The sequence below is a fragment of the Mesoplodon mirus genome (assembly GCF_964341445.2).
Source record: "Mesoplodon mirus genome assembly, chromosome: 5".
Taxonomy (NCBI): domain Eukaryota; kingdom Metazoa; phylum Chordata; class Mammalia; order Artiodactyla; family Ziphiidae; genus Mesoplodon; species Mesoplodon mirus.
This window is the reverse complement of record NC_138980.1, coordinates 127,399,026-127,414,570: the sequence shown is the minus strand read 5'-3', so window position 1 is coordinate 127,414,570 and position 15,545 is coordinate 127,399,026. Positions and strand designations below refer to the sequence as shown.

At 42.8% G+C, this 15,545-nt stretch overlaps 1 protein-coding gene across 1 annotated transcript in view; it reads right to left on the bottom strand.

The window, feature by feature from the left end:
• ZNF366 (zinc finger protein 366) overlaps positions 1 to 4,585 on the bottom strand; it is a 63,702-nt gene extending 59,117 nt beyond the window's left edge. The window contains exon 1 of the mRNA XM_082623348.1: positions 4,077 to 4,585. The gene's annotated coding sequence lies outside the window, so the exon portion shown is untranslated. The remainder of the gene's footprint in view (positions 1 to 4,076) is intronic.
• Between the last annotated feature and the right edge of the window lie 10,960 nt (positions 4,586 to 15,545).

The window sequence follows — 15,545 nt, the reverse complement described above, 5'->3', positions numbered from 1 at the left end:
TAGAAAAAAATAGTATCTGTGTTTTCCTTGATTAAAGAAAGAATGCATTTGTATCTTAATGTAAGATGCAAATAATATATAAATGCATAAATCGAAGAGTGCTATTCATACAGAATTATAATATTTATAATTCTAAGTAAGTACTCTTTTATGACACATATGTTGTTAGAGAACATTCATCAATCTCATCCGATTGGTTGCATATTCCTTACTCCATAATGCTAACAGCTTCTAGAATAACAATTGATACGTCCAAACTAATTTCTGGAGAGAACATCAAATGCCAAATAGGAATTATTCTTAAAAGTATGGCTCTTTAGTTTAATGTCAATGCAATCCTGAAGAAGACAGAGCAAGACAGTGACCATCTGTTTTAGAGAATCACAGGATGTCAGCATAAGAATCTCATAGATCATCTAGTGCAGTGGGCGGGGGAGAAGAGTGTAAACAAGCCCCAGGTGAATTCTGAACACAATCACACACACAGACCACTTTGAGGGTCACTGATTTGGTCCAACCTCATCATTTTACAGAGAAAACTGAGGTCCAAGCAAGTGAAGAAACCTATCAGGTCACACGTATAGGGGGCAGCAGAGGTTGGACAAAACAAAGCAGAAGTGTTCTGACTCCCAAACTGGTCTTTGTTCTGCTCTAAGCCACCTTAGAAGACACATTTTGCGCATTAGGGTAGAAAAACCCAGCTTCAATTTGTTCTCTGAGGGTTAAGTTGTCCAAACAAGTCTCTATTGTATCAGAGCCTCTTATTCTAACAAAAGAACCTCAAAGATTTGGGTTATTAGTGGTAGATTTTGGTTGTTGCTGTGGTTGTGTGTTTTGCTTTTGGAAGATGGAGAGGGAAGTTTAACTAAGACCTAAGTTAAAGTATCATTACTACTTAACAGACTAACCAGGATGTAGGTTTTAAAGGTTTGAGTGAGAGAAAAATAGCAGTTGGATCACACACACACACACACACACACACACACACAAAGTGGTGATACCGGTATTCTATTCATCGGTGATAAAGTAAGTGGCTTGCCGCTAAAATATTTGAGGAGAGGGATCTGTTAGCCTTCACTGTGGGGAGAACATGTCACTTCAAGTCCTTTTCTCTTTGGCTGAGTCACTGCCACAATGGTCTCCAAAAAAAAAGTCTCCAGCCCTCCACTGCCAGGGAAAAGGTCACCAAGAGCACAGAGCTCGAGAGCTTGGGGAAGTGGGTGAAAGGGAGAATGAAACATCTACAATATCATGTAGTCTCTTCAAACATTCATCTAAGTTCAAGACTTTTATCCCAAGACAAACTCTTCCCTGCTCTCCCCTCTATTGAACACAGCTGGCATTTTAATGAGGCTAAATCTGGCGTTTCTGCCATTAGTGAAGATGAACATCAAAATATTAAGCTCTGCTTTCCTTTGTTTTAAAAGAATTGAGCTTCACTCAATGTGTGCCCAACTCCAAAGCTATGAGGCATGATTTTTGTTCTGACAGACCCTTGGGATAGTACTGATCAAGGATAATGGCACAAATTATGGGGATATAGTCTACTCTCTACATTCCAAAGAGACAGTACCCTTAAGTATTAACATAAAACTTAAAAAAATTACAATGGACATTGGTTGACTCCTATTACTTGCCATGCTTTGTGTTAATCGTGTTACATAAATAATCTTATTTAATCCTCACAACAACTCTATTATAACGTAGATGCAGTTTTACATTAGGGGAAACTGAGGCTTAGAGAGGTTAATTACCTGGCCGAAGTAAGTGTCACACAGTAAGCAACAAAGCTGGAACTCAAACCCAGATTTGTATAACAACAAAGCCTGTGCTTTTGATGTTCTGCTTGCTCTCATTTGATTCATATCCCAGCACACAGACCTACAGGACACATCCTAACATAATTTAACATTTATATGACAAATTTATAATTTAGTTATATGTACAGTTTGGGCACAAATTAATTAACGCAACCTCTGTGTGTCAAATTATGGCTCATTCCAAGCTGGAGTTCCCCTAATGTTATCACAGAAGAGACTCTGATGACCCCAAAGAAGAATCACACACTGGAAGTTTCCACAAATGCCAACTCACTCCTTGGAGTTGAGTGAAGACAGATTGGTAGCAACTAGCCTAAACGAGTCAATGGCTTTTTTCTTTAGGGAGCTGATTTTTCCCCCCCAGTATCCAACAAATATTCTCATGGCAATGACTTAACGACTCAAATGGAAATACTGAATACATATTTTTTTCTTTTAAAGAAAAGAATCTATCCTGAGCTCCTTAATCTTGGGCCATAGTGGAGACACACGCTCGAGGCTGTTTTCTGCGCCATTGGCATACCCACCTTTTGCCTTACTTGTCTTTGGTCAGTGTGACTCTGCTGTCCTTTTTTTCATACTGTGTTGCATCTGATGCTTTTATTCAATAACCCAAATGAGAGAGTGTTCTCTGATGTTGTTCTAATTGGGCATAAAATCAAATACATTATCAAGGAAAAATGAAACTGAAAGAAGCAAGAAAACTCGCAGCCCTAAGTTTTCTACTGGGGTCACATTTGCTGATAAAAGATGCAAAATTAAAAAAAAAAATGCCCAAGCTGATCCGTCCCGGCTCCCTTTTGACCTGAAGATCTATGAAATGGGGTGGCTGGGTAAGTGGTAGGGGAGCTGGAGAACACTTTCAACTGTTATTAGCATGATTTTGCCTCCTCAGCAGGCAAACGCTAATCACATCTCTTTTCCGTTGCTCATTTTATAGTGCTCCTAAGGAAAGCCTCTTGAAAAAAAGGAGAAGAAAAAAGAAGTCTGACTAATGGAACAAAACCCACATAACAGCCCAGTTCTATCATATTTTCTTATTCTTATTAAGATGATGGCTCAGTTTCGAATAAAGATTAATTACTTGATTGTGGTTAATGCATAGTCTGGCCAAGTTAATTTATAAATGAGAGAACAGCTATTTTTATCACACTCTTCACATCCCAGATGACTTCAATCAGTAAATTTCATAGAAATGAATATATGAAAAAACCTCTGCCTGTCCTTTGTCTTTCACCCATTCAACACCTCTCTGAGTTGAATGATGAATATTAGTAAATATACACAGTCTTTCAGAGTGACCTTGCTGGCCTGTTTTTGACAATGTGATCTTGGCTTCCTTGTGGCTTGCCATGATGAGTTCTTCATAACATTATACTTTCTGCCAAATTTAATTGAAGTAGGTTAGACTTTTAAAAACTAGTGGTGTGTGTGATCTTGACTAGTTTGCTGTATTCTATTTGGTGCTTCGAAAACTAGGCGCAGGGTAAATATTTTTCAACATTTACCTTGGTTTTTCACTCCTACTACACAAGCGATCAATCTCAATCTTCCTTTTAGTGGCATGTTGTTTTCCAAAACTAAAGCTACATGCCCCAAAAATCTTTGCCTTCTTTTGTGTGGCAAATGACATCTTCCACTGACAGTGGATAATAAATTTACATTCAACCCACATGTGGAACCTGAACACATAAGCCCCCCCCCCGCCATGAAGTACAATTCGAAGTGACATTCCCTTCTTTTTTTCCTCCTACCTCAGTGATGCAGAATAACAATCATAAATTAACAGTTCTCTTTGGGGGGGGATGCTGAATGAAAAGAAAGGAACAAGAGAAGGCACCTCAATCTAGACAATGGGTAACAAAATCCCCACAGCAAACCTCAATTCTTAGCAGACACTCTGATAAGGTTCTCAGGACACAGCACTGAGGAAGAGTGAATTCTCCAGTGAGACACATCACATACTCCAGTGGCTCCTGGTTTACCCGGCCATCTTATCTGTGCCAAAATTCAGATTTAACACAATGTCCTCCTTAGCCCAATGCAATTCTATGCCCAGTTCTGCCAGCCTCAGCTCTGCAAAACATCAGTATTCTCTTAAAAAAAAATATAAGCTTAAATTCTGGGCCATCCTTCAGTCGTACACTTTGATTAAGGATTACACCCAGTAAAGCATTTTCTGTTGAAGATGCCCACAGCAATATCCATCCCAGGGACATTGAAATGGAAGTAGAAAGGATTGCATGGGTAACTTACCAGCTCCTGAGTCTCAATGGCTGCAGCAGCCCCCGTGCTTTACCTGATCCCTTGCCTCTCTGTCTCTCTCCCTCTCTCTCTCCCTCCTTGTCTTGTGTACAGATTGCAGGGAACTTAAAGAACTCGCAGGGACAGTGTTCAAATGACTTAAGAAAGAGAACAGGAACAATACTTCGTTCTCTTTTTCTCAGATGAGTACCTTCGGGAAGAAGGAAGGAAGGGAGGGGAGAGGGAGGAAGTCAACAACCCTTTGCTTTCCTGAAAAAAAATAAGGAAACAGAAGATAGACATCTCATTTTCTCTTAAACAAAATGTTGGAAGGGGCAAAAAAAAAAAAAAACTTTGAAAAAAGGAATTCCTCAAATATGCTCTCTGCCCTGGGAGCTTTAAAGAGATGAAAAGCCTTACTGGCTTGGCCTGTCCAAACAAATGGTGTTCCAGAAAGTCAGGCTCTCCTGAGCTTGCAGCCTCTGGTATCTAGTTTGCAGAACTGACACAGCCAAAGGGGAACAAATCATGTCTTGTCCACTCTGAGCAAGGGAAAGTTTGGTCTGTCATGTTAACTGAGGCAAAGCGGCAGCCTGTGAGGCCAGGCAGCGTGCAGGTCAGCCAGAATGCGTGGCTCTTCCTAGGCTCTTTGAAACACCAGCGTTGCTGCAGTTCTTCAGCCTGACTCCAGAGCCTTAAAGTTCTTCCCAGATCAAATAACAGATTTATGCACTGGTCCCTGCCATGGACCAAGACAATGGACTAAAACAAGCTTCCATCTTTGCTGGTGGATGAAGAGGAAAAAAAAAAAAAAAAAAAAACCAACTTGCCACACTGCTGTTGGACACAATTATCTCAGAACTGTTGTTTACATTGTCCTATCCTTTACATTCTTAATGTTTCTTGGATTTGGTCCCCTCTGGAAAAACTGGAAGGTGATTTCTAATTTGTTTTCTAAATATTGCACAGGTCTTAGGTAAGTCAGCCACAGTTTGTGGGTTTTTTCGGCAATATGTAGATTTTTTAAATTTTACTTTTTTATTTTATTTTTTAACATCTTTATTGGAGTATAATTGCTTTACAATGGTGTGTTAGTTTCTGCTTTATAACAAAGTGAATCAGCTATACATACACATATATCCCCGTATCTCCTCCCTCTTGTGTCTCCCTCTCACCCTCCCTATCCCACCCCTCTAGGTGGACACAAAGCACGGAGCTGATCTCCCTGTGCTATGAGCCACAGTTTTTGAAAAGGGATGGGGAGGCTGAATACAAAGAGCTAGAAAATGGATGGAATATCCTTTACCAAGTTAGGGGCCCTAGGAGTTCAGTGGGCAAGCATGAGCTCTGTTTAGGGTTTGTTTCGCTTAGGAATAAACATGGTTTAAAATTCTCCGATTTGTGTTGTTGTGTCTTATGCCCTTCATTCATCTGGTTAAGACCATTTTTCAACTCGAACAGGAACCAGCAGTTATGCAGATCTTTGTGGCAGCAAGAGAAAAAACAGCTTTAAGTACTTCCTTATTTCAACCAATTATGAAAAAATGGGGTGGAGAGTCGCACCTGAGCACAAGGAGCAAGTCAAGGGAATTCCGGAAAATAATGATTCTGATTCAGTCTCTCTGTAAGACTGTTATGGGATTCAATGGACTATAAGATCATTCATTTACCCAGTTTTCTTCCCCAGTAGTTATCTATCAATTTATCTCTCTACCTGAATATGTGTGTGTATGCATATGTATGTGTTTGTGTGTGTATCATAGACAATATAATGTCATTCGGCAAGTTTGTAAGAGCCAGGACAGAGGTTTATTCTTTGCATCCCCGTGGCACCAATACTGACACAACACATGGCATTGGATTTCTGCCACGGGCGATCCAACCCCATCTACAGATGAAAAAACGAACGCCCAGAGAGGACTCTGTACTGTTTGCCCGAAGTCACACACATAGTGACTAAAACCAAAATGCTCATCTCTCTCCTGATTCAGCTCCGGTGCTCTTTGCCCTCTGCTGGCCTTCCTCTATATCCTGCCTTTGTAGAAATGGGAAAGAACACGAAAATGAAAATCTGAGAAAGCAAGAGAACAACATGAAAGAATGGCGTCGGGGAGGGATAGGAATTGATTCTTGTAGAGCAACAGCGATACTGGGGGCAAACCTTTGAGTAACTGTGAGGTTTAAGAAGCGCTCTGCTGAAATGTACAATAAAAAGTGGAAGTAGGTGGGAGGGAGGTGAGGGTGAGTGAGGAGAAGGAGGGAAATGCTGGGCTGGGTTTCTGAGGCACCAGTCAGCAGAGGCAAAGAGGGGATGTGAAGACCAAAGAAGCTCGGGCTGCAAATGTCTCTGATCACCTGGAGAAGCAATGACAGCAACATGCAGCCCTTTCCATGTTCGTATTCCTCTTGCAGCCTCAGGGCAGAGCCAGGGCTGAGCCCCAGGAGCCCAGTCAGAATCCAGAGGATTTCCCTTTCAAGTCTGCAGAATGTGGGGACTGTCACGTTGAGGCGTGTTGTTTTCTCCAAGCCAGCTGACCCGCCCAAAGACAGCCTGGATGGGGACATGTGCCATCCGAGCTGGACGGCTTTGATGTCACGGAGCTGCATCCAGCTGGGAGCTTGTGACTTCACCTCTGGAAAAGCTGGAAGGTGATTTCTAGTGTTTTCAAAATACTGTGAAGCAGCATGGGTCTTAGGTAAGTCAGCCACGGTTTTTCAAAAGGGATTCTCAGCCCTGCCTGTGCCCAGCTGTTCCATTCACATAGCTCCTTGTAACCCTTCTGTGAGATTCATAGAACGGGCTTCTCCCTCTTTCCCTGCTCTGCCAGTCATAAGAAGATGATCCCCTACTACTTGTAAAATCACCCACTGGGTGTCTAGAAGCTGAAATTCCTAAGTCCCTCCCATCAGGTTTCACGGGAGAGATTTCTCATCAGTTCACTCAGGCTGGTGAAGCTTCCTCTCCAGCCATCTCATGATTTATTCAGATTCTGAAGGAAAGTGAAGGGAATGGATGTTTGTACGGCAGACAACTGAGGAAAGGCTTGTGTAGAATTGGACTATGGCAGAGCCTCTGACCCAACAGGTGAGCTCCACATTGCGCTGGATATTATAGAAATCATTTGATTAGAAAGAGAGGGCTACAAGATCAGGGGACAAGGAGAAACACCAAAGTTAAAATTCAGTGAGGCAAAAGCAGTGACCCAAGACTCAGAACCAGCACTGCAGAAACATGAGCTCTACTCAAAACGGCTTCCCACTTCTGAAGCATCCTAAATGGTACTTCTCCAACTTCTGAATATCCAGAGCTCTAGGGCTATGTGTTCACCCCAGGACTTATTTGACCCCTGGCCATGGAGGGTGGGGAAGTGAAGAATGAATTGAAATATAACATATGTTCAGGACAGTGCACAAAAAAGCAAGTGTATACATCAGTGAATTACACACCTGAATAACAGAAACCTAACAGGAGACCCCCTGTGGCCCTCCAGCCTTCTACCTCTCCTCAAGGGTCACATGGTCCTAAATTCTCAAACCTGACGTAGATGCATATTACCTGGTTTACATAACAAATGGCATCAAATTGTACTTTCTGTTTTGTATTGTATTTGTGAGATTCGCCCCTACTGTTGAGTGTACTTATGGCTCAATTACTGTCATCGCTGGAGAATACTTCATTCTGTGACTGTACCACAATTTACATATCCACTCTACTGAAGATGATATTTGGGTTGTTTCTATTTCGGGGTTATTAACAACGGGCTGCCAGGAATATTCCTGTCGCTGCCAGATGTCTTTTTAAAGCCTGGTGCAGGACTCCCCTCTCTCTCTCCAGGATTGTCCACTCCAGTGATTCACAACCTTTTGTTTGGTTTCTTTGCACCTACTTCCTCTCACATGGGACGCATGGCATAGTTTTTTTTTTTTTTTTTGCTATAATTCAAGTGGATTTGGTTTGAGGACATGGTGATGCCTTTGGAGACACTGGCAGAGTTCCTGAGTCGTTTCAGAACGGATTGGGAGCCACGGCTCTCACTTCCTGCTACGACCTGGAGATGCTGGTCCCTGCTGCTCTGAGTCACTCTCCATGGACTCGCCGTCTCCTTTCCAGACTCTGTGCCAGTTGGGTCTCCCCTCCCTCGTGTGTAGGCTTCTCACGCATTAGACTAACGTGCGAGGAGAGGGCCAAGTCCCACGCCTGAAACAGCTTTGAAACTTCCTTTGTTTCTTTGATTTATTCTCCTCATCTTGCCAGGCCCTAATATCCTCCAAGTCCCAACTCCCCAAACGTGAGAACATTCATTTCTTTCTTTCTTTTTAGTTTTTTTTTAGCATGAAAAAATGATATGAAGGATTATAAACAAGTTACTAAAGAAAGCCTGTTTTATGCATCTAGTTTCCTCATCTGACAAGTGGGGATAATATCCTAACGCCTATTTTCCATATTCTTAGGAGTACAGAAGAAGAGGAGGTAAAATCTTTCACACACTTACCATGTGTGAGGCACTGTTCCAAACATACTACACGTCACAACTTATTTAATCGTCACAACAGTCCTCTGAAGTAGGTGCTATTGTTGCCCTTTACCTCCTCCTCGTTTTTAACAGATGAGGAAACTGAAGTATGGAGACGTTACACTACTTCCCAGTATCACACAATTCGTAAGATTCCAAACCCAGGGAATTCTGGCTCAGAGCCCTATTTCAATCAAAAGCTAACAAACACTGCCTGTCACACAGTAAAAACTGGTCCCTAGAATTGGAGAACATGTTCTATAATATAAGAGCTAAAAATGTACGGCACAGAGGCGCATTCTGCAACCATTTAGTGAGCACGTCCTATGGACCAGACGGCTCCACGTTAGGAGGGGGCAATGCACTTATGAATTTTACTTCCTGGCAGAGAGAGACACTTTCAATTAAATAAATCATGCTTGGATATCTGAACAATTACAATTGCAGTCACTGCTCTGAGAAGGAAACCTAAGAGTTAGGAGAGCGTGTAGTCAGGTACCGAATCTGTACAAAAGGTCAGGGAAAATTCTTCTTAAGAAAATGAAACATAAACTGAGACCTGAAGAATGAGCAGGCATGTGCCAGGCAAGGAGGGGAGGCAGCAGCTGCTGCAACGGGTAGCTGGGGAGTCCGAGTTCAGAGTCTGAACTTGATCCTAAGATGGTTGGGCAATCAGTAAAGATTTTACACAGAAGAAGGACGTGATCAGATTTGCATTTCAGAAAGCCTGTGTTGGTCACTGTGCAAAGAATGGCTTGTGGAGGGGCAAGAGTGGAAGCAGATGAAGAGTTGTAAAGTCTAGCCTAAATCTGGTTGTGTCGAGAAGGGCCGTCAGGAGCTGCAGGTGGACGTGTTGGTGCCTAGAGAGGTCATGGGTGGTAAAGTCTGAGCGCCACCCTCATACACTGTGTGACAAGGGTTTCCTGGAGAGTGAATATAGGCATTGCCTGGCACGCAAACAGCTGGCTCATGAAAGATTCACACTTTTGAACAGCAGCACCTTCTACCATGCATTCACCCCCATCCCCAATCTCCAGAGCTTCCAAAGCTGAGTACCTACCCGCCTTTGCTCCACCCTAGCCTCTTGGTCGGCTTGCCTTACTCTCACTGTCCTCATGTGTATCCTGTGCCTGCATTTCTTAATATACATCCAACAGAGATCCCTTTTCTCCAGCACACACCCATGCTGCTACTGAAAAGCTGGTAGCATTCTCAAAGCTGGCCCAGGAGGGATGAGTCTGAGGGATAGAGCAGAACTCAGTGTTTGAACTACTAGGGTTGGGGAAAATGTACTCTAGGTATTCCATGTTAGGACCCGGGCTGAAATTCTCTAAGGAAAGTCTGTTAGATGTGGTAGATGGATAGGGTTATGATTTCGTTACAAGACTAAATCTTAAGAACTGGCCTGTGGACTTAATCACCAAGGAACACATGGTTTCTACAGGAAAATGCATTCTGAGCTCCAAATATCTGATAGAAGCCAATGAGTATTTTTAAGTTGGGGAATGGCAGTAGTTGTATTAAAAAGCACCTGTGGGTTTCTTGTCAGGCCAGAGGTGAGCAAGCATCCTCCTCCAGTACTCACTTCCATCATTCAGTAGGGTTCATTTTTCCACAGTCTTCCTCCACAGTGGTCATAAAGGCCTTTTCTTCTACTTACAGGCTCTCTCCAAGCACCCTAAGATCCTATGTTTCAGTGACACACAAGAGACAAGAAATAACTTTATTTTTATACATTACATTAAGTGTGATTAAAGTTACCCCTCCTTGGTAAAGTTGGCTAACAGTTCTATACCATTATTTTTCATGACTCTCACGCTCTTCCTTAGGTTGTACCAGACCCAGGACTTTCACAGCTCTAAGAAAATAGCACTGAGGCTTGATCCATGTTGGCTGATTCATGGTCCCCTCAGAGGTGGCTGGCTCTGCTCGTGCCTCTGCACTCGGTGCCAAGTGCAGTCACAGGAACGTCCACCCAAACTTCCAAGGCCATATTGACCAGATCTCTATGGTTATCCTCATCATCTTTACAGCCCTACATAGATGAGACCCAAGGTTGCTGCAACCTGTCTTCTTTCCTAATCTTCTGGGATCCAACTCACACCAGGGGTCAAGCTACCCCCTTCTTCAACCCCATTGCCACACGTTTCAGCCTCCTTGGACCTAGACCAGGGGTAAACTCAAATGTTAAATGAACCAAGCAGGTTCATTTAACCAGTGCCCCATGTGTAATGCAATAGGGTGTGGTGGGGATCAAGGCAAATCGAAGAGTTCATAGCCCACCTAAAGTTGTTTGTGACCATGTGAGAACATTGGCCTAGTGTGACCCAGACCATCTTATTTTTTAAAAAATAAGCTGAACATCTGAACTTTTATCGTGGAATTTCTTGATTTTAAAATTTTAGAACTGAAAAGAGACTATTTTTAAAAGAAATTAAGGAATTATTATTCATCATTTGGGGTGTGATAATGGTGTGGTGGTTTGCTTTTTAAATATATAGTGAAGTATTCACAAATGAAATGTGATTTGTTTAAGATTCTACATGAAAAAGTAAAATTTAAATCTGAAGGGAGTCTAAATTTGATGGTTTTAAACTATGCCCACAAATTCTTTACTCTTCTCTTTGAAAGGCAGAGTCTACTTCTAACCACTTAGACTTAGTGATTTGTTCCCAACACTAGAATAAGGCAGAAGTGATGTGGAGTGACTTAGGAGACCAGGGCACAAAAGGCACTAAGGTTTTCTTTTTCCTCACTCTTAGATTACTTGCTCTGGGGGAGGTCAGCTGCCATGCCATGAAGACCCTTAAGCAACCTGTGGAAAGGGCCACATGGACAGGGACTGAGACCTCCTGCTGTGATCTCAGCAATGGATCATCCAGTCCAATCAAGCCTTCAGATGACTGAAGGCCCTGCCACATTCCGACGGCAACCTCACCAGAGATCCTAAGCCAAACCACCCAGCCAAGCTGTCCCTCAACTCCTGACCCATAGAAACTGTGAGATAATAAACATTTGTTTTTTTAAGCCACTAGGCTCTGGAGTAATTTGTTATACCCCAAAAGATAATTAATACATTAGCATCAGGAAGGCTGCTAGTTTACAACTTTTAGCCTTACCTTTTCAAACCAAAACTCCCAGGTAGGAGTATTTGCTGGTGGCAATCACAGTTTGAAACTCAACAAGGCTGTTAACTGTTACATCCACCTACACTCACCACCAAACAAAGGGGGTCAACTTTAAAGGATCACATGCTTATCCTATTCTACATGGAATTCCTGAGAAGAGAATGTACTAGTGACCCCTGGTACCAATATAATGGACTATAAGAGTTCAGCTCATCATCTATACCATCAATTTGTTTCTTTATTTCACTCCCACATTTGTCAGTGAGTGATACTGTCTGGGCAAGTTTTCTTTTTAGGTGTCTTTTCTTGATAGATTTTAAACTGTCAGAGGTTGGAAGATCAGCAGCTGATTTGTTTTATGTACTGGCAAAATCTCTACTTAATGTTGTGAGTGTTTGATAGGTACCAGTTAATGCTTTGAAAGCTAGATATTGGAAAGATTTTATTTGCTTTAAAAGAAAAAAAAATTGACAGAACCCTTTGACCAAAAAGTAATCTTACTTAGAAACTAATATAGAAAACAGAATATAAGTTTCGTGGGAACCCAGGCTTTGCTGGTTCCTTGCTGTATCTCCAGTGTCTGGAAGTCACTGGCACACGGAAGCTGCTCAATAGACATTTGTTAAATGAATGAATGAGTGAATGAATGAATGAGACCAAAGAGAAGAGACTCCATTGGAGGAGGAGGGTGGAGTTCCATCCAGTAAGTATTCTCCTCCCTTCCCCCATACCCTCTCAAATGTCACCATCACTGAGGCACTTTTGAGGCAGGCTGACTGCCTGAGAAACACAGTTCTAAATGTGAGGCCTGGCAAGAACCCCTTGGAACTAAACGCGAGCAGACCTGGCGCCCCCGTTCTTCCACTTACTGGCCACAAGGCCTGGCAGTGGTTTTCAACTGCTCTTCTTTGGTCCTGATTTCTTCTTCTGCAAAATGAGATAGAAGCTTCCAGCCTTAATTCCAGCGGTGTCATGAGTATGTCCAGCCTTCCCCTTCTTTTAACATTCACCCGGAAGGAGGCAAGTCACCACTTGTGAGGCACTTTGAAGCTGACAAACAGGAGGCTTCAGAGCGATGTGACCAGAGGTGCACAGCTTGGCAGATGACCTGATCTGACTGATGTTCAAAGCAGCTGTCGGTGAATAGAAGGCGGCCTGCACAAAGGAGCTAGCCAAAAATAATGAGGGAGGTGAAGAGAAAAAAGAAAGAAAGAAGGAAAGAAAGAAAGAAAGAAAGAAAGAAAGAAAGAAAGAAAGAAAGAAAGAAAGAAAGAAAGAAAGAAAGAAAGGAAGGAAGAAACAAAGAAAAACATGCAGGGCAGGGCTTGGGGTTACTTGGGCTTCCTCTGGTCTCACCACCGCCCCCCCTCACTGCCCCCCCTCACCGCCCCCTGCTCCTCCTCCACCCAGTCCTCAAACAACCCCTTTCTGTCTCCTCCAGAAGAAAAGTTAAAAGCTTTCTTTTGGAAAAAGAGCAGTTTGCTTAGACCGCTGCTGTTTACCTTTGGTAGGACAGCCATTGGTGGTGAGTTCAAACACAGGAAAAGGCCTCTTGGTTACAGGAAGAGCTGCAGACAGGTCTGGAAGACTTGCCACGATGCTGCGGAGATGCACCGTCCCCGCCATGCACAGGCCCAGGACCGACACTGGGTCCTTGCCTCCACATCAGGCAACCCGCCTTCAGCTATTTCTTGAACTTCGCCTATTCCTCCCTTCCCTCAGGGATATTGATCCTAAAGCACAAAGACGTGAGGGATGGCCGGTAGGACCGGGAAAAGGGAACAAAAAGAGAAAAAGAGACTAACATTACAAACAAAAACACCATGACTTTATTTCCAGTCTAGTATGGAAAATACAATTATAACAAGCAGCAAACCTTGGGTTTACATTTGGGGGTCTTATTTGTTTTCGGTCATTAAAATCATCCTTCATGAACTAAAGAGGCCACATTTGTCAAAACAGGGCCAAAATTCTGCCCCAGAAAACTGATTTCTCTACAGCTACCTCCAGAACTGCATGATTTATTTGTGAAAGGGAAGGGAAAGAACCTGCCTTCGTATTTTCAAAGCGCTTGCTCATGAGACCTACCCACCCCAAGAAGGCTTAGACTAAATTGTGAGAGAAAGGAAGAAAATCACGCTAAGGGAACACATGCTGTCAAATAATCAAAATCTTCTGGGTCTTTCCCATTTCCCCCAAATTTCTTTTCTCTAATTCCACTTCAAAAATTCCCCGGGCTCCAAGAAGCTCTAGACTTTCTGTTCAGACCATTCACAAGTTTACCATGAGGATCTCACTTCTCTTTCCCTGATTTTAGAGTCATTTGGGTCAAAATCTTTATGTCTTCCAAAGAGCCTGCAGCATCCTGCTCCCTCCAGAAGACCTTACCCAACCAAAATCGAAATGAAGGGCTGCTACTCTCTTTTCCAGCCACGAACCTCCATCCTACCTGGCACTCATTGTCAATGAGCTTCTCACATAAAGGCTGTGCTGTAGAGAAAAGCAGCAATTTCTCCTCCCCTGAAATATTCCCCCCAGTACTCCAAGTCCACTAAACTTTAGCTGCAGTATTGTACTTGGTGTGGAATGAGTCTGTAACAAAATCCTTTGGGTTCTTCAAGATTTTTCTCCTAAATTTTGGTTTTTAGCAGTTTGACTCTGATATGCCTGGGCTTGTGTGTGTGTGTTTTTAAATCTATCCTGTGAGGAGTTTGCTCTCCTTCCTAAGTCCGTAAATTCATCTCGTTCTCCAAATTTGTACATTTTTTACCTATCCTTTTTTTAAAAAATATTCTTTGCTGCACCATTTTTTTCTCTTCTCCCTCAGTGACTCCAATTGCACATATATTAGACCTTTTGATACTGTCCACAGGTCCCTGTGGATCTGCTCATTTTTTTAAAAATCTCTCTTCTGTTTGTTCTTCATATTGGATCATTTCTATTGAACTATTTTAAAGTGCACTGATTTTTTTTCTTTTCTCTCTATTTTACTGTTAAGCACAACCAGTAAATTTTTTTTTTGGATATTGCAATTTTCAGTTCTAGAATTTTCATTTTTTAAAATAGTTTTTTAAGAATCATTTTCGGATCTATCACCATACTCATCTGTGAAACATCCATATGAAGAATGGTGAGATAATTTTCTTAGTTCAATTTTACATCTAGAAAAATCAAAGAATTGAGAGGTTAAGCAGATTTATCAAGATTGGAGAGGCAGTGATAAATAGAGTCAGGATATATAATATATAGCATGTAATATGGTGGAGGGTGATGGAGAGAAGAACAGGACAGGAAGAGATTAAGAAGTGTGGGGGGGCCTCCCTGGTGGCGCAGTGGTTGAGAGTCCGCCTGCCGATGCAGGGGATACGGGTTCGTGCCCCGGTCTGGGAGGATCCCATATGCCGCGGAGCGGCTGGGCCCGTGAGCCATGGCCGCTGGGCCTGCGCGTCCGGAGCCTGTGCTCCGCAACGGGAGAGGCCACAACAGTGAGAGGCCCGCATACCGCAAAAAGAAAAAAAAAAAAAAAAAAAAAAAAGAAGTGTGGGAATAGGGACTTCCCTGGTGGCACAGTGGTTAAGAATCTGCCTGCTATTGCAGGGGACGCGGGTTCGAGCCCTGGTCTGGAAAGATCCCACAAGCCACAGAGCAACTAAGCCTGCACACCACAACTAATAAGCCTGTGCTCTAGAGCCCACGTGCCACAACTACTGAATCCACGTGCCACAACTACTGAAGCCCACACACCTGGAGCCTGTGCTCCGCAACAAGAGAAACCACCGCAATGAGAAGCTCACCCACTGCAACGAAAGAGTAGCCCCCTTTGCAACAACTAAAGAAAG